Raw genomic sequence first — 24,587 nt, forward strand, 5'->3', positions numbered from 1 at the left:
AACTGTTAGATTATTTTTTGAAGGCAGGAACCTAGCCATGTCGTCGCTTTGGCCGAGTGGTTAAGGCGTGTGCCTGCTAAGTACATGGGGTTTCCCCGCGAGAGTTCGAATCTCTCAGGCGACGTATTTTTTTTTTCATTAATTAAAAATTCCTAATTGGCCGTCATCTTTTTTTAGAAAACCGTAAATGGCCTACCTAAATTTTCACCCTTTTTTTCGCTATATTAGCCAATAATCACGGTTATATCAACTAGCCGACAAAGCTAAACCGGAGAATTTTAGTCGAGATCTGGACTGCTGTTCAAAAAACAGCCATTATTCTCATTAAGAAATAAAGCCATTCATAGAAACGGGCAAAATTCTATAAATAGTAACGCATTCTAAAGAATTTGTCTCCCAGAACAGAAAAGTGATAGATGTTTCCAATATGCACATATTGCTTATGCTTCAGAAAAGTTTCTGATGAGACTCCCAAACTTTTAAAATGCCCCCTTAAATATCGCTTGGCAATTAATTTTTTATACATGTTTTTGTCACATTCTACCTCAACATGCTTCTAATTTGCTCATGTACTCCAGATAAGACATATGCCAGAGTAAAGGCAGAAAACAATGGAACCTACGCCGCTGCCTCTTGCCATCGTGGCGGCTTCAGAGTGTCCCTTGGGGCACTTTAAGTGGACCACCAGCAACGGCGAACCTCCACCGGGTGCAATGCACACTCGATGCCAACACGCGGACCAATCAAAATGTTCTCCAGCTTGGGCACATCTAATACTTCCAAGACACCTGGAGAGGCAATAAAGCAACATAAGTTGAAGGAATAGAGACTAGCATCCTGGGAGAAGACATTTACTGATGACAAACAGCCACTCATACCAGGGACGTCGAGAGGATGCTTTGACCAAGCAGTTGCAATGCCCAGTGCCTGACCAACCTAGCAATAAAATAATCACAATTAACTGTTAGGAAAGATAACAGCATATTGCTATTTTCACAACCAACCATATGAAAAGTAGCTTAAAATGATGGCCCTCATCCCAGACTAACAACCCACCTGCTGTGTGAGAGAGAGAGAGAGAAACTGGTTCCACAGCAAAGAGAAGGTAAATATTTCTGCATGTTCCTGCTCATCCACTGTTTTCCCGTCTCTTCTTTCTATATTTACTCATCTACGAAAATCATGTAGATGATCTTGTAACTGGTAGTTATACTTCCTTGAGGCTATGGTGACATGCTAGATGTTTCAATTACAATTCAACCTTTTTTCTATGCGTATCTGTATTATATGTTCAAAATGATTCCCTTTTACATGAGAAAATACATGATAACTGTACAGGGCTTGTTGCTCATGTCTGACCAGATTACATCTAAAATTAGTGCGGGCTTATGAGAATGAATGTCTCTGAGGGTAAACTTTAACATCACAATGAGGGAAGAGGAACAAATACTCCTCAGCTCATAGCTCAGTTGGCACCAAGATTAGCTTCTCTACAGATATGGCTGGATCAGGTGAATGCTCTTATTCAGAAAATTGTTGATTATCTGAAGACAGAAGTTATTCTCAAACAAAGAAGTTGTTAAACTAATCCTCAAGCACAAGACAAAATAACAGACTAAAATTTTAGAGGATATTTTGTTCTTAGCTAGAACTTAAAAGCAACATTCAGATAGGTAAAAATATCTGCAACTAACAATAGAACCACCACAAACAACTGAGACTCCAGTTTGAATTTATTTAAAAAATTGTCTCCAGTGTGAAGACTTCGAAAGTCATTATTCCTTTGATTGATTGCTCTTTGGCAACCATAAGAACAGTTTTGTCAGATCAGCCTAATTGATTCAAACCCAAAGTTGGTCTTTTCTTCAAAAGAAAATGTAAGCAACTGGCTGCAATACACTTCACGAAAGAAAATTTTAATGTCACCATATTGCTTCTGAGTTAATGGCATTTCACAAAAGAAGAAGAAGAAGTAGAAGAAGAAGACAGAGAAAAGCTAGTAAACAACATTTTGGGGTTGAATTCTTTTCCTGGCCCTGTCAGTAAGACAGGCTTGTCAGTCTTCTGACCTCGAGATTCCTGAATAGTTCCCAAACCTGCAGCTCATCAATATAATGTCAAGAATGATCTCCGTAAGTTGTCATGAACTGCTGGATTTGGACTGTAACGATTGAGGCACCATTCAATATCGTATGTTCAATATCAAGAGTGATGGTACTATTGATAGGGACCTGTTGTTATCATCTAATTAGAGGCTGAATATTCAAGAATTATATCACAGAAATTCAATATAGACAATCATTAAAGCTGTCTGTAGAAGGATACACAGCTTAAATAGGTTAGATTAAATAAAATTATCCTACCGTGAATATCATTAGATATTCTCCAAATATGTGAAGGCAGGCATTAAAACAATATAAAAGGATGGAATAGTTATGAAAGAATTTATGACGAGATTTGTTGATTGGTTTCATGCATAACTAGCTTGCATGAGATTTTTGATAAAATTATAGAGCTTGCAGTGAGAAGATCACATTATGGATAAATTCGAAATGACCTAGCTTTGCCTAAAAACCAAAAGTCAATACCTTTGCAACTTCACCATCCTCTCTCAGAAAAACAGGAATTTGAGGTTATATTTTAGCCTATATTCAACTAATGAAAGAACCAGACACTTTAGCAAAAGAAACAGATCCTCGGTTTCTGATGAATGTAAATGAATGCAAATCTTCATAGATAACAAAGGGGGAATATATAAATATTTAACAGAGGAGTGTCAAATAATAAAGATATAAGCAAAGGGATGTCATGTGAACTATTTTAAAAATATTTTTCCGTGTGTGCATGTGAAATCTTCGATTTTAACTTGTAAGCGGACTGCTAGTCTAAAACTAAACTCTAAATAAAACCGCAGGTACTTTACAGAATTCAAGCATAATAAAGTCAAGGGTCAAGTAGTGTTAAACAACATTTATTGAAGGACTTCCTTCGAGCTCACCAGGACATGAGTGGAATGACCACTTAATTAATTTAAGTTCTTCCTTTGGCAAGGTGACTAAGGTGGTATACCTTAGTCTCCTTTTCATCAAAAAAAAAAAAAAAATTCTTCCTTTGGCAAGTGCACTTCATGTTACAAAACAAGAACAGGGATACAAGCAAGTGATCACCGAATTCTGACACCTAGGATAAACAAAGACCCGAATTATTTCAATTCCAGCCATATATGTGTAGGTTAAAAATCAAAATGGAAAAATGGCAGTGCCACCAAGTGTTTTAAGATGCCATATCAGCAAAAGAGAAAAGATAGAAACTTGAACAAAAAGGTCAATACGCTCAGACACACATACATATGAGAGAGAGAGAGAGAGTGGAGAAGAGAAGGTATAGCCAAACCAAGAGAACAAGAAAAAAATACTTAGATGTCAGCCAAGATTGTTGGTCTCTTCCATAATATTCCAGCCAACAGCATGAAGAGCTCACCAAAACTTTGGAGTAATGAAAGTTACTATTGTTGTCTTGCTTCTGCTACATGTCCTGTTGTTCCTTCCCAACCAAATAGAGCGCAATTTTGAAGAATTTCCTTCCAAAAGAGAATGTTGGTTCTCCTTATATTGAATGCTGCAGAGACTAAATCCTCCAAATGTTCTGGCCGAGGCACAAGATTATCATACAGCACAAATATCATACCATCACGTAATGTTAAAGAGAAAGGGGAAATGATTACTGAATCCACAAACTCCTCATCCTTACTATAGAAAATAGAAAGTATATTTATCTTATCCATGAATGATGAGAGAATGGCATTAAATCATGACTATGTCCAACGCACTGGACTAGTAGGGAGACAGAAGATGAGTATAAAGATGGCTACACTTGGAGCAGTAAAATTGGCCTTTAGTTAGACCATAGACCAAATTTTGACATGAGATGTTTAAGGAAAAACTGCAAACATGTTTACAGAAAATAAAAGCTTAACCATCATGCAACAAGGGAGGATATAATTTCCATATGAGTTCAATGGCATAACAATATTCACAGAGACAAATTCCATTATCCGGAATGAAGCTTGTTACTTAGGCATACAGTCATTTATCTTAATTGTTACAATGCCAAAGATTTGAAACGCCCACATATTTATAATTCTCAAACATATGATACAGTAAACATCATAACACATTGTCCATAAAACAATCAAAAAAATTAAAATTAAAATAATGAAGCATTGCTTAAAACCCCAAAAAGAATGGCATTTTCATACATTAATGTGATTCCGACTCCCGGCTCAATCGCGCTGGCCTTGTTGCCGAGTCCCCTCGCCGTTCTCTTGAACCGCGGAGGAGTTTTACCGGCGGTCTTCTGGACCTCCCGTCCGTCCGCGGGGGCGGGGTTCGAGTGCCGGTTCCCACGTCCCCGAGACGATTTTTTTGTTTTTTTGACGAACAACGGAGGCATGGACGGCCGAGATCATCTGAACCCTCGTGGCAGACCAAGTGGATGACCAAAGTGAAGTTATAAAGGACCCGACCGGGAATAAGAGAGAGGAGCGTTTCTTTATTTCTTTTTGTCTCTTTTAGTGACAATAAGGAAAAGAGCAGACTCCATTTCATTCTACAAAAAGAGCCGACCACCCAACACAAGATTAGGATGGAGGATTTGTGGCAGGGGAAAGGAGAGACAGAATAAAGTAATTTTACAGAGATGATAGGTTTCCAGGATGAGAAAAAGGTGGACGGCATCTTCGAAGACATTGAAGTGAGAACTTGATAATTTGATTCCGGAGATTTAATTGTTTCTCTCGGTTCGCGGTTGAACAAAAGGCAGCGACGAGGAGGAACCTGGCCGGTTTGGAACTGAGCAATATTGAAAGGCTTTTCATTGGAATTTTACTCTGGTCATGTGAGGCTTACGGCAGCTTCTCAAAGGCCTCGCAGGAGGAAATGAAGGGAATATGATTGATTAATGGCATCCCAACCAGCATAATAGGGGTGGCTAGCGCGATCCAAATCAGTTAAAATTAATTATCTGAACCATAGTGAATCAGGGGTGGACGATAATCATAAACTCTATTCTGAATTCGATTTGGATATAAATAATTCTTCGAAAATCTTCTTCTCGAGATGAAGAAAATTTGACTTATAGCTGCGTCAAATTTAATCTGTACAACCTGTCCTGCCCCGGGACCATCGTTTGTTATTTCCGCACATGGTCTTGTCAACTCTGTGATGATGGCTGACGTATCTCTTTTTGGTTGCATGCAATATAATGCTACATGGGACCGTACTCCCGCAAACCCCTCTATCATCATTACTTGGCTCCATGAATCCTCGGTGGAAACACCTTTTCCCCTGGCTTTCAAGGTTAAAAAAAAAAAAAAACCTGCCCCATCCTTCGGCAAGTTTGGGACAGGCCCATAGTCAATGACTTATCCGACATATTTGATCGATTGTCGATATTACGATTCGATCAATTAGATTTATTAAAATAAATTAATTTTTAATAAAAAAAATTCTATTCGTATATGAGATATTATCTATTTTAAATATTTTTATAAAATTCTCGCATAATTTTATCCCAAAATACGAGAGAGATGCTCTCGATGTCCCACACCATCGGCACATCTCTCCCTCAACGATCGAGCTCTGCATCGATCATCATCCTTCTTTTTCGATCGAAAATATTTTTAACGTTAAAAATATTTTTTATTATAATTTTAAAAATAAAAATTTAAATTTTTGTGATAAAAATTTTTTGTTGTTAATACTACGAACTCTTCGTCATCTAGATTGATTATTTTTTACAATGAAATAAAATTTTTTCATCGTTAAAATTTTTTACTATGATTTTTTTTATAAATTTTTAACAATAAAAATTTTTATCGTAAATATTTTTAATGATAAAAATATAATTTTTAGTGATAAAAAAATTTTAATATAAAAAATTAAATTTTTTATAGTGTGAGGGGAGTTGCTGTGGAGGTTAGAAAAAAGAGAGGTTAGAAAAAAGAGAGCTAAGAGGGAGTTCACCAAACGAAATATCTTTCTAGAATATAATTTTCTATTGGCAAGCAAGAAGCGAGAAGAATAACTTAAACCAAAAGGTGTCTAGCAATCTCACAATTTTTTTTTCAAACGGGAGAAACCCTGCATGGAATATTGCCTTCGCCAACCCTATGATCATCTGTCAGTGCCTTCTTCTCCCAAGATGAGATGGAAGGGCCGGAGGAATCCAAGCCTATGACAAAATGGAATACCTGCATTGTCACGTCTCCATTATTTGACCAGAAGGAAGTGCGAGTGGTGGTGGATCCCACTTCCTTAAATTTCTAAGAATTTTCCTCTAAGATGCCACTTTCTTCGAGAAAGAGAGCTAGGACTACGAAGTTATGCTAGAAATTATAGACTTAAGGATAAACTAAGAACAACCAAAGAAATTGAAACATAAGATAAAATAAAAAAATTGATATATATATATATATATATAATTTATTTATTTATTTATATATATATATATTTATTTATTTATTATCGGTCAGTGGTCCATCTTTAGAATTGCATTCTAGTATTACTACCAAATAACCACTTGATTCTATGTATGGGCAACGGGCAGGGTCGCTCATGGCCCCATCCAATTCGATCCGATCCGACACGAGACAGGTCTTGTCAGGTATATTCGTTAGCTAAGATAATAGACCATACCAGACAGAGCCCATTAGAAGGAATCGGGTTAGGCTGGAGGTTTGCGGTCCGGCATGGCCCATAAGGGCTTGGGCTGGCATGGCCCACGGTCCAGGCACGGTACTGTCCGATCAGGTCCAGCTCGATCCAGGCTTGCATGGGAGTTTTTTTGAGATTTTTTTTTATAAAAATAGATGTAAGATTTTTTTATAAAAATAAAAAATCATCTTGTAATCACGAAAGATTTGGCGTGGATCCCTACCGATTTATTAATATCAATCAAAATAGTACAAGGAAAGAAGAGAGGCTAGGCTTGACCTCCAAATATAACGAGGAAGAAAGAAGAAATTGAAGTAACTCACCTCAATAATTAAAAGATAAAATTAAAAAGTTATAAATATAAAAAATTAATAATTAAAAATCTTATCAGTCGTCATGCATCGTTGGTAGTGTTTGTGTCGTCATCGTCATCGAATATTATATTATGTCTATTTTTATCTTGAAGTCTCACCTCGACATCCAACCAATTTTTGAAGCAGAGCAGTATCTCAATTATTTCGCTAGTCATCTTACTTCTCTTTTCATTCAGAACTAGTCAATCTGCACTAAAAGTAAATTCCGATACTACTGTGGATATTGGCACAGTTAAGATATCATGTGTACAGCTAAGATAGTCGTTATAATCCAAAAAAATAATAAAAAAAAATTTAGCCATTACGGACCGGACCTGATCAGTAACGGCAATAAACGGGCCGTGCCTGGCATGGCCTGTAATGGTGCTAAATGGACCGTATTAGGCATGGCCCGTAACGGATTTAAACAGACTGTGCTTGGCATGTCCTATTTGGACTGAGTTTTTAAAAAAAAAAAAAATAGAAGGGTCGCCCATCAATCCTGTGGGTCTGACGGACCACGGGCTGTGCCTGACATGGCCCACCAGACCCCAGGCCTAGGACCGTACTGGGCTAGGGTCCAGAATAAATCGACCGTATAAAACATGGCCTGTTTTGATTGCGGTCCGATGGGTTGGGCCGGGCCGTGCCTGACCATGTCTGCTTGATTCTCATGCTAATACTCATCAGTACTTGTCTTTCACCTTCCTTTGGCAGCTACAATGGTTAGTTTCGAAGTGCACTTTTCACCTCGTATTCCTTTGATAACCATGCACATTCTATACCACGAGTCATAAGAATTTATCACCCTCAAGTTATGTACTTAATATCTTAGATGAGCCACCTTCGGCCTATATCCCCCAATCTGTTTTTTAAGGGGTCTTTCGGCCTAATAATTTGGCCAGCAATCTTTAAAATGCCACTTTGCCTATTAAATGCCAGGTGGTAGTTTAATTAATTCAGTTTCCAATCATCCCTTTCAACCTCTTCAGGCTATCCACGTGGCTTTTATCTAGCTGGCTTTTAGAATTTACACTATATTTGTTAGGATGTAGTATAAATATTGTCCACATAACCATTCCTTTAGTTGCCTAAGTTTTTGTGGATGTAAGAAGGTTTCTTTTCCATTACCTTACCAGTGGAGTCACTTTGAAAAGTGCGTCTATAAAAATTGGAAGCATATGTGAATCACCAAAGCTTTTCGTTGCATGTATTATTTCTACCTTAAAGTGCATCACATATACCAATCTGCCGCTGTTTATTTGTGTGCAATTGCTCTTTTTTTTTAAAAAAAAAAAATTGCAATCGAATGGTGCCTCTGTGAGTTCAAAAATAATTGGAAAGGTAACCTCAAAACACACTTTTCTTATGGTGAAAAGAAATACCATACTTAATAACGAAAACCAAATTTGATGCCATTCTCAATGTCAATAAATAATTATTGTATAAAAATTCATATCTTAAATAGCCTACAAGATGGAAGGATGACAACAATAATTTTTTTTTTTGACAAAATTGTGGTATGATTCTATATTTACCTCAGTTGATATCGCAGTCAACCATCAATCAAGGCCTAACATGTCCATCTTGTTGGGGTAGATCCTCGTCGATTGCCCGACTATCCTATTTCCTCGTCTTCCAATTGATTAGTTATACTTCGTCAATCAAGCTATTCTAATTCGGCCTGACTTCGATCAATCGGTCTTGTCCTAACCGGGTCTCCACCAACTAAGATCGACAATACCTAGCCGACTGAGGGAAACGACTGAGCCAAGTCAGGACTTTACCGACTTGGTCTGACATGCAGCCTATGCACAGCCTATGAGTTAGCTAAGATATTTAGCATATGATCGGCTACATATTTGGTATCCTACCGATTGATTTAATTGACGACTGGGTAACACTGCTCAACGGACTCATTCGGCCTACTATCAAATCCAAAAGCCCGGATGTCGGCCGAGCGACTGAACATCAAGCGTGACCTCCATGCTATCCCATCGGTCATATCAAATCTCATCATCCAAGAGCCATATCTTGCACCGCCGGCTGTGCACCATGACAAAAAACCACAAAGTCATTAATTATACCCATAAGCTCATTAATTGCACCGCACATGCGATGAGGCATGCCACCATAGCCACCTGCACACCGAACGAAAGGCACGCTTGCCGTCAGATCCCATGAGGTGGCCTGTACTATACTGTACGGCTAAGAAATTCAGAATGGGCTTCCTCTCTCTCCACTGACCTTAACTCTTCTATAAATAAAGGTAAGCAGGGATCCCTCTAGGTATGCGTGATGCTTGCCCTAATGGTGAGACTCTACTTCTCCTTCTATTAAGCTCCATCTCTGACTTGAGCGTTGGAGGATCCTCACTGGAGCAACCTCCGATGGGACTCCCCTTGCAGGTCTTGCACCCTCAGTGGCCCAACGCTCCACAAAATCCTAACCACTTCGATGTCAGACAGAGATTGTCATCAACACGCATCATAAGTTCTCGCTCTTGTTCTTGACCATTTCTACTGTGCCCTCTCTCCGATGGACGAGCTTCCTTCCCTAGCTTTCTATCGCACAGTGATCTGACGCAGCGACTCGGCCCCAAGCCAACTACCCCATCGGAGACAGGCCACAATAGCTTGGTGCATCAGGAAGGGGCGAGGAAGGAATATTCCTCCAAAAATCGCAACGGTTATGATGAGAGCACAAAATACTTCCGTAAGCTCCACTCGATGCTCATCACGGTGAGGCACACCTCCGATGACCCTCGGAGAGCGAAGCGCTTCACGACCAGTGGTGACAGTGGACCACCTGCAACTTGCCGCCCTTGTTCAGCAAGTAAAGACCCTGACGGAGGTCATCCATGGCCTCCAACTCCAGAAGCAACAACGACGGTGATCGGAGGAGCTGGTGCTGCAAGACTTGCCTTCTCGGTATAGCCACCGACCCCATTCTCCGACCCGCCACCCGCCTCGGCATTCTTGCTAGACGAGTCCACAACCCGTCCGACAGTCATCACCTTCAAATTTTCGGCACGCTTCACATGCCAACTCCGACGATCACCTATCTCCTCCCCCTCTATGAGCTCCATATAAAAGGAAGAGGCTGCGATCTCCGTCTCTCCCTCTGGGGAAGGCTTTACTCCAAGGTGTTCCAAGTACCCTGACGAATCCCAGCGACGGTTGGACAAGTACAACCTAAAGCTGAGGGAGCTCAATCACCACCTGGACCAGCTCCAGACAAAAAATTAAGATTCCACCAGCAAGCTCGACATCAGTACGCATCCGCCCTTCTCTCGATAGATCCTCAAAGAGTCGATTCCCAGCTGGTTCAAAATACCACAGATGGAGCCATACGATGGCTCCACCGATCCACTAAATCACTTTAAGAGCTACAAAACTCTCATGCTTCTCTAAGGGGCATCCGACGTCCTCTTCTGATCATTTTTTCGATTTCTCTCTGAAAAACTATCCGGACATGGTACTGTGAATTTTAATCAGAGAGCATTCACTCATTTGAGCAGTTTGAGCAACTTTTTATGGTGCACTTCAGCACCAACAAAAGGGTGCCGCAAATCTCCGATGGCCTTTTCTCCATCAGGAAGCAGGATGGAGAATCTTTACGGGACTTTGTGGCGTGTCTCAACGTTGCCACTTTGAAGGTCCAGGACTTCAATGAGCCAATGACCATTGTGGCCATGAAATAGAGATTGTGCAACTCCAGATTCACCTACTCCCTAGACAAGATGCTTCGCCGGACCTATGCCGAACTCCTCGAGCGTGCATAGATGTATATCCACACCGAGAAAGGTGTGATTGATCGGTACCAGTCCGAAGGTAAATGTCAGAAGAAGAAAAAGATAGAAAGAACCTCTGCGGGATCCAACCGAGCCCGTGCTGAGAAGGAAGCTCCACCTTTCCGATCAAATCCAAAGTCCAAAAACTCTGACAACAGGTATGACTCCTACACCCTTCTAACCACTCCTCGTGCATAAATCCTCATTGAAATAGAAGGGGAAAGCTATCTCCGATGACCTTAGCCTATGAAGTCCAAGCCCGCATTCCACAACCAGAAGCACTACTGTTAGTTTCATTGTGATCACAGCCATGATACTGAATAGTGCATCGAGTTGAAGAATGAGATAGAGGACCTGATAAGGTAGAGTTACCTTAAAAAATATGTGCGAGAGTGATCTATGTAGCAATCTTCTGACCCTTCTCCACAACTGCATCCTGAGGAAGAAGCTCACGTCCAGCCTACGACGGACATGATGAACATGATTTCAATGGGACTGAGATTTTGGAGGGCAGATGACTCAGAGGACTCCACCAAGTGACAGTGGGCGAGCGACGGCATCATTTTCTCTGAAGAAGATATGTGAGGAATCCAAACTTCTCACAAAGACGCCGTTGTTGTATCAATGACAATAGCCAATTATGATGTAAAATGATGTCTTTTCAATAATGAAAGTTCGATTGATGTAATTTTCTATGGCTGTTTCTTCCAAATGCGACTCTCTATCGATCAACTGAAACCAGTCAATATTTCTCTAGTCGGATTCACTGGTGACTCGATCAAGGTGGAAGGTGAGATAGAACTCCCTGTCACTCTCGGATAACCATCTTGACAATCGATGGTGCATCTCAACGTCCTCATGGTCTGAGTCCCTTCCACCTACAATGTCATTTTGGGGCGATCCGAGCTCAACACACTCTAAGCAATTATGTCGACATACTATTTGCTCATGTGCTTCCTGGCAAAGAAAGAAATCGATAAGATGAGAGGAGATCAACAGCTGGCCCAACAATATTACTTAACAATAATCAAAGAAAAGAGACCAACTAAAGCTCTTCCCATCGACAACGGACTAGATCAAAGAGAAGAAGAAAGCCGGAGAAAATCTGCAGAACAATCCATTTCGATGCCTCTTCATGATGAAGATCTGACTAAAATTATTCAAGTTGGATCCTCATTAAGCGATGAGCTATAGGAGAAATTGATCAACTTTCTGAGGAAGAATGCTGATGTCTTTGCCTGGTCTACCTCGGATATGCCAGGCATCCCACCTGAAGTGATAGTCCACCGATTGAACATCGATCTTGATCATCAGCTGTTGAGACAAAGGAAAAGAAGTTTTACTTCTGAGCGACAAAATGCCATTGATGAAAAGATTGATAAATTGCTAGTAGTGGACTTCATTCACGAGATGACCTACTCAGATTAGCTTGCAAGCGTCGTGATGGTCATGAAAGCTAACAACAAATAACGGATATGCATCGACTACACCGACTTGAACAAAGCCTACCCCAAGGATAGCTTTCCACTTTCACAGGTTGAACTAGTCGATGCAACATCAGGCCACCAGCTACTCAACTTCATGGATGCCTTATCCGGCTAAAATCAGATCTGGATGGCACTTGAGGATGAGGAGAATACGGCATTCATTATCGACAAGGGCATGTATTGTTACAAGGTTATGCCTTTCGATCTCAAAAACATCAGAGCTACATATTAGAGACTAATCAACAAAATCTTCAAAAATCAGATCAATCGAAATATGAAGGTCTACATCAATGACATACTCATGAAGAGCAAGGAAGCTGCTTTCCATATCGACAATCTGGCTGAAGCATTTGATGCCCTGAGGAGGTATCACATGAAACTGAACTCGATAAAGTACGTCTTCGGTGTCACGTCGGAAAAATTTTTTGGCTTTATGATGACAATGTGAGGCATCGAGGTCAACCCCGAGAAGATCAAAGTGGTTCTCGATATGAAGCCCCCAACTTCTTAGCAGGATATCTATAAATTGGCAGGGTGCGTGGCATCTTTGAGCTGATTTATCTCCAAATCTGTGGAGCGATGCCTCCCTTCTTCAAGATCCTCAGACGGATGAAAGACTTCACCTGGATGGAATAGTGCCAGAAGATTTTCGATGACTTAAAGCAATACTTAAGCTCTCCTCCACTCTTGATGAAGTCAAACATCGATGAAAAACTACTCATGTACTTGGCTGTGACTCCTGAAGCCGTCAGCTTGGTATTGGTTCGAGAAGAAGACAAGGTGCAAAAACCTATCTACTACATAAGTCGAGTACTGTGCAGGGTCGAAACAAGGTATACTCGGATCGAAAAAATCATATTCACAATCATTACAACTATTCGACGGCTACGACCCTACTTTCAGGCCCATTCGATAAAAATTCTGACCAATCTCCTCCTGAGGGCTCTACTCCAATGATCAGATACCTCGAGGAGAATGGCCAAGTGGACAGTTGAACTCACCGAGTTTGACTTTTCTTATGTCCCGAGATCTTTGATGAAGGCTCAGATACTCGCCGACTTCATCATCGAGTGCACGCCAATTGAGGATGACCAAGTCGAAGATCGATCCCAAAGAGAGACTTCAAAACCTGCATGGATTCTACATATGGATGGAGTTCAAACGTTCAAAGATGCGGTGTGGGCCTCATTCTAGCCAATATTGATGGGATGGTGATCGAGTACGTACGTACTTTAGTTCGGTTTCAAGACTTCTAACAACCAAGTTGAATATGAAACTCTAATAGTCGGACTAAAGATCGCTAAAGATCTCGATGTAAAATACCTGAGGGTGTTTACCGACTCCCAACTGGTTGTCGGACAATTTGGAGAGAATATGCGGCCCGAGACCCCATCCTTTTCAGGTATCTACAAAAGCTCAAATCTCTGTAAATGCACTTTGACTATTTTGAAATCTTCCACATCCCCCACTCGGAGAATGTTCTAGCCGATTTTTTATCCCGACTCACCACCTCTGGCTGTGGCGAGCTGGAAAAGATCTTCATCGAGCATCTTGATTTATCCAATCCAGATCGATCATGAATCGAGCTGGATTCATCTATTCGTCGACTACTTGACTAACGAAATCCTACCTGCTGATCCTACCAAGGTACATCAAATGAAGAGACTGACGACTTGGTATAGGATCATCGACAATCAACTCTACAAAATATCAGCATCCCTACCCTTTCTCAAGTACCTTCGGCCTTCCGAAGCTGACTATGCTCTTCAGGAGGTATATGAGGATATCTGCGGCAACCATTTGAGGGGCAAGTCGCTATCCTATAAAATCTTTCAACAAGGATATTATTGGCCAACCATGCAGAAGGATGCTGTCAACCTAGTGCAAAAGTGCAACTAATGTCAAAGGTTTGCCAGTATCCAGAGGCTCCCATCAAGTCATCTCATGACCATTTCAGTGCCGTGGCCATTTGATCAATGGGGAGCTAACATACTCGATCCATTCCCACCGTCAGTGGACAAAGGAGGTTCATCATTATCGCCATCGACTACTTCACCAAGTGGATAGAGACTGAACCACTGATGCAAATAACGAAGCAAAAAACTACCGACTTCTTATGAAAATTCATCATCTGTCAATTTGATCTACCTCGAGTAATCATCATCGATAACAACCGACAATTCAACAATACCAAGTTCAAAAAATTTTATGCAAGATATCATATCACCCACAAACTCATTTTGATCAGACACCCGCAATCCAATAGAGAAGCTAAGGTGACCAATAAGACAATACTACAAGATCTGAAAATGAGGATCGACCAAGCTAAAGGAGGTTGGACCGATGAACTTTACAGCATCCTGTGGTCTTATCGAACAACTCATCGAATTTCGACTGGAGAGACTCCTTGCAAACTGGCATTTGGGACCGAAGCCATAATCCCAGTTGAAATCGACCAATCATCAACTTGGGTGGAACATTACAATGAGTCGACCAATTCGGACAAGCGACAAGCTGATTGGGACTTGCTTGAGGAAACTCGAAGACGGGCTCAACTAAGGATTGTTTTTTATCACTAACGGATAGCTCGATACTACAACTTTCGAGTCAAATTCAAAATTTTTCAAGTAGGAGATCTAGTCCTCAGAAGAGCTGAAGTCTCCAAACCAGTCGAGCAAAAAAAGCTATCTCCGAATTGGAAAGATCCTTACAAAATCTCGACGGTTCTACGACCAGGGGCCTACAAAATTGAAAACTAGGACGGCACAAAAATTTCTCAGACCTGAAATGCTGAGAATCTACAGATATACTACCAATGAGAATGCCTTATCAATAAAAGATTTTCTTCTCTATAATTTTGTACCAAACAGTCCGAGTATTCGATATCACACCGAACTACTATCTCGTCAACTAGTATCTGATGAAACATTATTCGACTAACACCCGATTAAAGGAAACAAAAAGATCTAATAGCCGTAAGCATGCCTACCATGGCCCAAGGGCCACAGAAGTATGAGCTACAGTTAAGGCTATTCATAATTTGGTTTCAGACTGAAAATCAACTCGAATCAAACAGAAATATCGAACCGAAATCGAACCAAACCAAGTATAGTTTGGTTCGATTTTCGATTTTTATTTTCAAGAATATCGGTTTTCGGTTCGGTTAAAAATAAAAAAAATCCAAAAATCAAATCAAAAATTAAAGTCAACCTTGGTCAATTTTACATCTATAAAGTATGCACATGGTTGGACATGGTTGGTCATGTATGGATCTTTACATATTTGCAACTCCATTCCAAGTTACTTGGGATTACTACTTTTTATCTCTGGATTTTGATGAGTGGCAGGAAAAAGCTGAGTGTGAGTATGTAAGTGCATACTATAAATAATTGAAATCTAGGTATAACAAAGAAAGTATTATCTTCTAATTTTTGTTGGCAAAGAAGTTTTTAAAACTTTTAATGATATCTAGTGAAAGAAAATAGAGTATCAATCTCCTTACGCAACCAGGGATGATTGGAACCCTTCAAGCTCTGTGGGATGTTTTTCTTTTGTTTACAAATACTGGATGGGGTGAAAACTCGAATCTTGCTTTTCTAAAGAAGCATATGGGGGCAACATTTTAGGAGCGTCCAGAACCATGGGTTTCAACTATTAACCCTGATGATGTTCACTCTGGAGATCCTTTAGTTATATCAAAAATTCAGGGATACTGGGGTGGTTTTGAGACTTCAAAGAAATGAGTGGCTGGAGCATATGCTGGTCATAATGTAGTTTTCTTAAAGGATTCTGAACGGAAGCTTTTTGTTGGAGAGTCTGGCCATGAAAATGAGAAGGTTAGGCTTGATCAACTTCTTCTAGCTGATAACTCCATTTATGCCTTGTTTTACCTATATGAAATTTGGCTTTATATATTTCATACTAATTATCTTTCATGCTGTTTCTAATTCTTACTATATCTTATAAATGAACATACATAGGAAAGTGCCTGGTGATAGAGAATCAAACAGTATTAACTACTGGACATCACACTGGAGGAGCATTTTCATTTATTTACATCCTATTACCTTTAGCTTAGCATTTGTGCATATAAATGTGTAAACTGAATAATCGAACCGAACTGGATCGAAATTCTCGATTTGGTTTTGGTTCGATTCCTCTCTTTTTCAGGTTGATTTTTGGTTTTCATGTTTTCATTATTTTTGATTTTTGAGTCGGGTCGATTTGGGTCGGATCGGATCGATTAAAATTGAATGAACAACCCTAGCTACGGTTTGCGCATAAGATCTAGACGAAAATATTGTGGTTAGTCTACTTGCTTCTGATTGACCAAGGATCACTTGATCCGAAATCGACTAAGTTTTGATTCGATAGAATAGTCTATGACGAATAATCTACGACTGTGAGTTGAATTCAACTAAGTCCATCTACAAAAGCTGTTTGGTTAAAAGATTTTTCAAGTCTGCATGTTTGGTTATACTCGGTTTGCAGCTTCTTACAGGCTATTCCGCTTTGTTTTACCAACTTTTTAGTTAATTTTATAGAAAGCTAAGTAAATCAGTAGAGAAAGAAAGCATGCAGACAGCAAGATCGAAATTATATAAGTCGGAATTGGAAAAAGAACCTTTCATTGTCAAAAGGAGTTCACTACAAAAGTTATTCATTACAAAAGTAAGGAAAGAAAAAGTGCAAAAAGTTGAAGAGCCTAGGAAGGTGGAGGACGATCTTCTTCGGCATCTGCCTCCTCTTCACTTCTCGACTCTTCCTCGTCCAGGAGATTATCGGTTTGTATCCCACTCAGATCCAGTTTAGGCTGCAGTCGGGAGATGGCCTTCTAGCAGTCCTCAAATCCAAACTGATACGCATCCGTGGAAGCATCGACGAGCTCCACCTCGTATTCCTTCAACTTGCGGAACTCGGTCAGTGTTTGAAAAGCTGCCTCCCGAACCCGAGTCTCTGCAGCCGACAAGTTCTCCTTTAGCTCCTTGGTGACTTTCTTGGCCTCCTGCTATTTGTTCCTTTCCTCGTTGAGGACATTTTCTACCGACTCCATCTCTTTCTAGTTGTCGAACCTCAACTTTTCGAACTCCTTCCTCTCCTTTTGGGACTTGGCCCTCAGTTTTTTTAACTCCTCCCTCTCTTTCTTCTGCTGGATTTTCAAAGATGCCAACTCAGTCTCCAGTAGAGCAATCTTCTCCTGACTCTTCCTCTCTCGCTCTTCGATAGCATGGAGCAGCTCCTCAGCGACTTCAGCCCGAGCATAAGTGGTCTGGGCCTTGTCTTCAAGCTAGGTATTGAGCCGTGTGAAGCCGATCAACCCCTTATACAAAATCATCACATCGTGCATCATCTGCAAAAGAAAAAATTTGGTTAAGTCATTTGATCAGCCCACCACTATTCAAAAAATGTACCGAAGAAGAAAAATTGGGGACTTACCAAAAACAATGATGTGTAGGAGCCCGACAAGATCTCCAAGACTGGGCGGGCCTTCCAAACTTTTCGGTCTGCGAACGGCCTCACCATCTTCCCAACTCCTCAATGAGTCGGCGGTCCTGGAGTGCTTGCTCAGTAGCCTTGAAATGCATTCTCAGGGTGATGATGGCCTCTCCGGAAGAAGTGTTCGGACCATAATTGGTGGTGAAGGTAGGGGCCTTCCCCTTGTCGGTGCCATCCCGGCTAGGCGCCTGATCACCACCCATCTTGACTTGAGCTGGCAGAGCCTGGACTGCTTTCGCTGGCTTGGCCAGGTCCTCGATGATGAGGACATCATCATCAATAGGAGCGAATGCAACTCCTGCGACTGCGACTCTTGTGATAGCTTCAACAAGAGGCATCAATGAGGTGGGCTTCGATGGTGGTTGGGGCGGCAACGACGACTGTGTGCTCCACGACACCCGAGGAGGAAATTCCTCTCTTGGCCTCTTCGGTGGACACGAAGGACCACTCAGCTCGGGTGCCGACTTCTTCTTCCTAATGGCTTGCAGAAGAGTTGCTGTCGAAACCCTCATGCCTACAAAGCAAGAACAAAAGAGTCAGTCCACAAGAAAAGAAAAGAAAACTACAAAGACCTACAGGAAGAAAACTACCTAAATGGCTAGTCGGGCTTATTCCGGTATTGTACAGCGACTGCTCCTCCAAAAGCTCCTACTACGGTGGGATCAGGACGTCGAACAGTTTGTCATACTATTCTCGATCTTCAGCTAGAACCATATTATTTTTGTTCGGAGACAGATTGGGAGTAGTCCAGAGCCAGTCGAAGCCCCAGGGGTGGTCGGGAGCTACATAAAAGAATTTATTCTTCCACCCATGGATGGAAAAAGAAAGCCCGATGATAAACTGACGTTTAGACTGGAGACTAAAGAACCACCATTCCCATTCTCAAGGATGCTTCTTCAATATAAAAAGAGCCCAAAAGAGAGAAATTTGGAGCTCGAGCAGAAGAAGAACGATGAAAGAAGATAAAATCCTAAAAGAATTAGGAGTGAGCTGGGCAAGAACTATATTATGCAGGTCAAGGACATTGGCAAAGAAAGAGTGAAGAAAAAATTGGAGTCCCGAACGAAAGAACTCCTCGTAGACGACAATGTAGCCGTCAGGAGGACGAACAATCCGACCTTCTTCGTCAGGCGCCATCAGTCGATACTGACTAGGGACGTGATAATAATCCCTTAGTCAGTAAATTATGGTCTTTGACAACTCGGACCTCTCGACAAAGGGCTCAGGAAGGTTCTCGAGAGTCGGTAGTTCTTTCGACTCCTCAGGATTGGGACGACCCTATCGAGAAGAGGCCTCTTCAGATTCATCCTGAGGATTCTCCTCGATCTCCCTCCATACAGTTGGGGTCCAAGAACCTTGGTCCCCCATCAAGTTCTCATCCCCAGACTCTATATTTAAGAAAGACATGGAAAGGGAACGAGACAAAAACCCAAAGAGAGGAAGAAAGATAGAGAAAAACCTTAAGAAGGGGAGATGATGATTGGAAGACCAACGACGATGGAGACCAACTGTGATAAAGACTGGCTAGAAAGGAGACGATCGACTGCAATGAAGCCTAAACCTTAGGGACCCTAGGCTCTTTACTGAAAAGCGAGGGATCAAGGGGCCAGGGGACAAAGGCTCTGGAATTGGAAGATAGGTTAAAGAAGGGGGGGGGGCCTATTTATAAACTCCTTCGACGGTCAAGATCGATTAGAAAAGTTGCACCTTCATCAAGATTTCAACACATGGCTGCGATCTCAGCCAACTATTTTCTCAGCTTTTCGATGCACCGTTGTTAAGATCATGCCAAATCAATCGAATCCGCATCACTACGAGCCGGGCCAATGGACGGCAGAAGCGTGGACGATCTAGGTACCTCTGCTCATTATTGCTCCATCACCTGATCTTCGACTGTCATTACAGAAGATTGCCTCGAGCATCGTGGCATTTATTGCTGCATGGCCTGCGATGAAATAAAATGATGGTTCACTTAATGAAGCAACCGGATGATCGAATGCAATCTCTGGGGCAGCATTAAATGAAAGATTGTCGGGAAAATGACTCGATTCCGCACTATGACTAACTCCCTTCATCCGATTGAAATTGAAATATCGACTCGAGAGTTCGGGGGTAAGTGTTGGGGTACATCCTCATCGATTGCCCAACTATCCTATTTTCTCATCTCCCAACTGACTAGTTACATTTCGCCGACCAAGCAACTCTAGTTCGGCCCGACTTCGATCAACCGATCTTGCCCTAACCGGCTCTCCACCGACTAAGATAAACGATGCCTGGCTGACTGAGGGAAGCAACTCTATCGAGTCATCACTTTACCGACTTGATTCGACATACAGCCTATGCACAGCCTATGAGTTAGCTAATGGTATTCGGTATATGATCGGCTATATATTCGATGTCCTACCGACTATTTAATTGATGACTGGGTAACACCGCTCAACGGACTCATTCGGCCTACTACCGAATCCAAGAGCCCGGGTGTCGGTCGAGTGACTGAACATCAAGTGTGACCACCATGCTATCCCATCGGATCACATCAAGTCTCGTCACCTAGGAGCCATATCCTGTGTCGCCGGCTATGCGCCATGATAAGAAACTACGATCATTAATTATGCCCACGAGCTCATTAATTGCACCCCACGTGCAATGAGGCACGTCGTCGTAGCCACCTGCATGCCGAACGAAAGGCATGCTCGCCATCAGAGCCCATGGGGCGGCCTGTACTATACTGTATGGCCAAGAAACCCGGAATGGGCTTCCTTTCTCTCCACTAACCTTAACTCCTCCATAAATAGAGGTAAGTGGAGACCCCTTCAGATACGCACGATACTTGCCCCAATACTGAGACTCTATTTCTCCTTCTATTGAACTCCATCTCTGACTTGAGCATCGAAGAGTCCTCACCGGAGTAACCTTCGATAGGACTCCCCTTGCAGGTCTCGCACCCTCGACAGCCCACTACTCCACAAAATCTCAGTTGCTTCGGTGTCAGGTGGAGGTTACTGTTAACGTGCATTATAAGTTCTTGCTCTCGTCTTTGACTAGTTCTACTATACTCTCTCTTCGATGGATGAGCTTCCTTCCCTGGCTTTCTGCCACATAGTAATCAGGCGCAGCGACCCAGCCCCAAGCCGACTACTCCATCGGAGACAGGCCGCAACACATCTTATTGCTCTAACCAAAAAGGTGGTACGAAGAAGCGACAATTTTAATACATCATAATTGCAAGAGCTTTGGAGGACCATAATGTCCAAATTTGGGTGGAAAAATGGCATTCATACAGCATTTGCAAAGTTTTATTTCCATATTTTAGGGACAACTATTGCCACATCATGGATTTGCCTTCCATTCGAAGGGGTTTGAGGTTATCTATCTTTACAAAGATACGAGATGCTGTGCCAGCAAGAGGTCCTGCTTTTCTTCTTGGGCAATAGTAGATATATGTGCCACCACTACTTGCTGTAAAGTTGTAACATGAAGCATGTGATTTCACCATTTAGAAATAGTAAATGAGTTGCATGTTAGTTTCTTCCAAATAGAATAATCATAGCTTAAAATTTGCTTTCAATGAGAATATCATCTTGCTTCTTTTGCAATCGTATTTTGTTTTGATTATTAAAGCTTTGTTGGCAGTCTAAGCTTATGGTGTTGGTGCGAGTAAACACCTGACGGTGTCGATCAAGGCATAGATCAGTCTTGTTTTCTTGTCCCAAGTATCCCAACAGTCTCCAATCCCCTTTCAATGGGAGAAGGAACTAATAAAGAATTCGGTTGGTTTGCTGGTGCATCCAAAACATGGTGCTTTAGCTTTATTACCTATTAACTTTTATTATATATGAAAATGGCAATTTTATAATCAAGGAATATACCCTCTTCATTCCATTGGGTCAGTTTTTTATATTGAGAATACCCTTTTCTATTATCTTTAAAAAAAAAACACACACACACACATGTTTTCTCACCATTGACTATTGCATGTTCTCTCTCATTCTTTTCCAAATAAATTGGATCTCTTTCATAAAACTCTCAATCAAATTGGATTATCTCTTTTTCTAATTTAATTTCAAAATAAATTAGACTCTAGGATCCCACTCCTACATATATTGGACATGCATTGCATATGCCTGGGTGCTACTTCTGCATAACAAAAGAAGCACCACGCTGGCATCTCATTTGGAAAACCCTGAATTACATGACCCTATCTATTTAACGGTGGACTTTGCTACAGTAGCCTAAGGTGCTAGCATTTGCCAACTTAGAACAATAATAATGAATGGATTTTGTAAGATGAGTTATTGTTTGTGTGATTTTGTTGTCGATGGATATGTTCAAATAAGTCTTGTACAACAAGATTTACTTTTTAGAGGAAATTAAGGTTGCACCCTAGATTGATTATCTTTTTATTCCTATCATACTATATCTAATCCATGAATTGTGTACAAGTGTGCAAAATAGGGACAATTGCATAGAAAAGCAAGAATAATTCCATATAACACATAGGTCTAACTGCATAAGAAGGCAAAACATAACATGTTAATTGTGTAAAGGCTAGAAGTGAAATAATAATCAACAAGAGATCAAAATAAAGCATAGTAGACTTCCAAGCTGGTGAAGACCCCTAGCTAGATACAAGATATCTAGGATCACATTTTATTAGGATTTCATGATTTTAATAAAATATTGATAAGCTTTACCTGTCTTTAGACCAAATGCTATATTCCCTATTGAGAATGAAGTTGAAAACAAAGCCCACTGCAAACATATTAGAATTACTGCAACTTATGCTTTTAGCAGTGCTTGTAATATTAACTAGTAAATTTTTATGTATATAGAATTTGAATTTCCAAGGTGGGCAATTTTGTGGCTATAATTGACTTACATGAGAGATCTCTACCAATTAGATTGATAAAATATTTTTTCTGTAAATTCTTGGATCCTCAAAAATTATCCTCAAATTTTATTTAGGAACCATAGAAAACCCTTCAATCAAAGCAAAAAATTCAAAATTATTTCATATAATGTGTAAGAGAATAGGAATCAGCTTCCTATTTAGAAATTGGAATGATTGAATGAACACATCTATACAATAATTCTCAAAATAATCTATATGATAATATTTGTCTATTTTGTCATAATTAAGTCAACATGCATTCCATGGTGCATATTTTTTGATGAAAATGAGGTTAGTAAGACACTTCCTCGTAGATCTATTATATTATATATAAAACAGTAAGACAATGAATACAAGAATGTGCCAAGGGGTGTTGACTTAATTATGGTTGATGATTTGTGTTGAGGGGTGGGGGAGCAGAGGTGAGGACAACTGGGTAATAGGATCAATATCTTTGCTAGTGTAAAGCTGGCATGAGAATTTATTCCACTGAAGAGGAAAGCTTAGTGTATAACATGGCAAACTGAATATCTTTCGATCTCCTCATCCAATCGCCTAGCAGAAAGATGATTTCGTTCTTCAGAGCAAACTGACAAAGTGCTTCACTTCGAAAAATTCTATTATTACTCTCGATCCAAATGCATCAGAGAGCAATTACAATCAAAGTGCTAGAAGATTTTCAAGCTTTCTTGTCAACATAACGTTCTTTCCAAAAATGCCAAAACTCATGAACTTCACTCGGAAGAGGGGTAGAAGGGAAAAGTTTGATCTAGATTGCCTTCGAACATAGGCATGAAACAAAAAGATGTTTAGAAGATTCAGAATGGCATCCACAAAAATAGCATATACTCAAACCTTGCATTCTTTTTTTTTTGCAAAACTTCCTAGGTTAAAACCTGATTGTGATGGCATTTCATGGTGCATCTTGACTAGTAAATATAATGTGTTGCCCCAAGTATTGATTTTGAAGAGCACAAAAAATTTGAGATGAGTACTAATGATGTTTGTCTTTGAAGATATTTTAAAAATTTATTCCAAGAGATCTAAAAATTTTTTAATTGAAAAAATAATTGGAGATGGCCAAAGTAACAAATTTATTAAGTTGGAGGTGAAATAGATGTTTTTAAGAAGTTTTAAGATCATTCATGATGATATCAAATCATTTGGATGTATTTTCAAAATTTTTAGAAGCTTAAAAATGAAGAAAAGTCAGTTTGGACAAAAAGGGGTGACCTCTAGATCTACCATTTTCAGTTCGGCACGATGGTACGTAAATTTTTAAAGTGCCATGCAAAAAAGGGCATCCCTTAGGGCATCTATGTGAAAAGGGGCATCCCATGGGTCATCCCTTGTAGGTTCTAAGAGCAAACAGAAGCTGATTTTTTGACTGTTGAAAAAAGAGTCTCATGGGGTGCCCCCTGCGACAAAAAAATCTGTAACAACTAGTTTTTGTCTGATTTTGACACATTAAATACTTCCTAAACCCTCTCCAACAGCTTTTAACGGCTATTAAACCCTCTCCACTATTGATTGAAGGTATAAAGCCATCAAAAAAGAAAAAAAATCAAAAAAAAAATTCAACCTAAAGAAAATTACTGGTTCAAACTAAAGAAGCATCGATTTCAAGCTTGATCACCTCTCAAAGGCTCTTTCAAGTCTCCATTATTACTAAGAGGACTCTCAAAAGCTTCTTTCATTCTTAGTAAAATATTTTTATTATTTTATTATTCTCATTTGAGAAGCTAACTTATGCTTAATATTGTAAAATATATTTTTCTTGTTTTGCTGCTTTTGTTTTGAGTTTTGGAGAGTTCCAAAATTTGGAGAGATTGATTCGAATCTTGAATCGGAGTG

General features: G+C 40.4%; 1 long non-coding RNA gene and 1 other non-coding gene across 2 annotated transcripts; one reads left to right on the top strand and one right to left on the bottom strand.

The window, feature by feature from the left end:
• Positions 1-42: 42 nt before the first annotated feature.
• Positions 43-124, top strand: TRNAS-GCU (transfer RNA serine (anticodon GCU)). Its single transcript has one exon. It is a non-coding gene; the product is annotated as a tRNA-Ser (tRNA).
• A 235-nt stretch (positions 125-359) lies between these two features.
• LOC140856093 (uncharacterized) lies at positions 360-1,141 on the bottom strand. Its single transcript, XR_012139482.1, has 2 exons — positions 879-1,141; positions 360-788 (listed from the first exon to the last, which is right to left on the bottom strand). It is a non-coding gene; the product is annotated as an uncharacterized lncRNA (long non-coding RNA).
• Between the last annotated feature and the right edge of the window lie 23,446 nt (positions 1,142-24,587).

Source organism: Elaeis guineensis, chromosome 3 (assembly GCF_000442705.2).
Source record: "Elaeis guineensis isolate ETL-2024a chromosome 3, EG11, whole genome shotgun sequence".
Taxonomy (NCBI): domain Eukaryota; kingdom Viridiplantae; phylum Streptophyta; class Magnoliopsida; order Arecales; family Arecaceae; genus Elaeis; species Elaeis guineensis.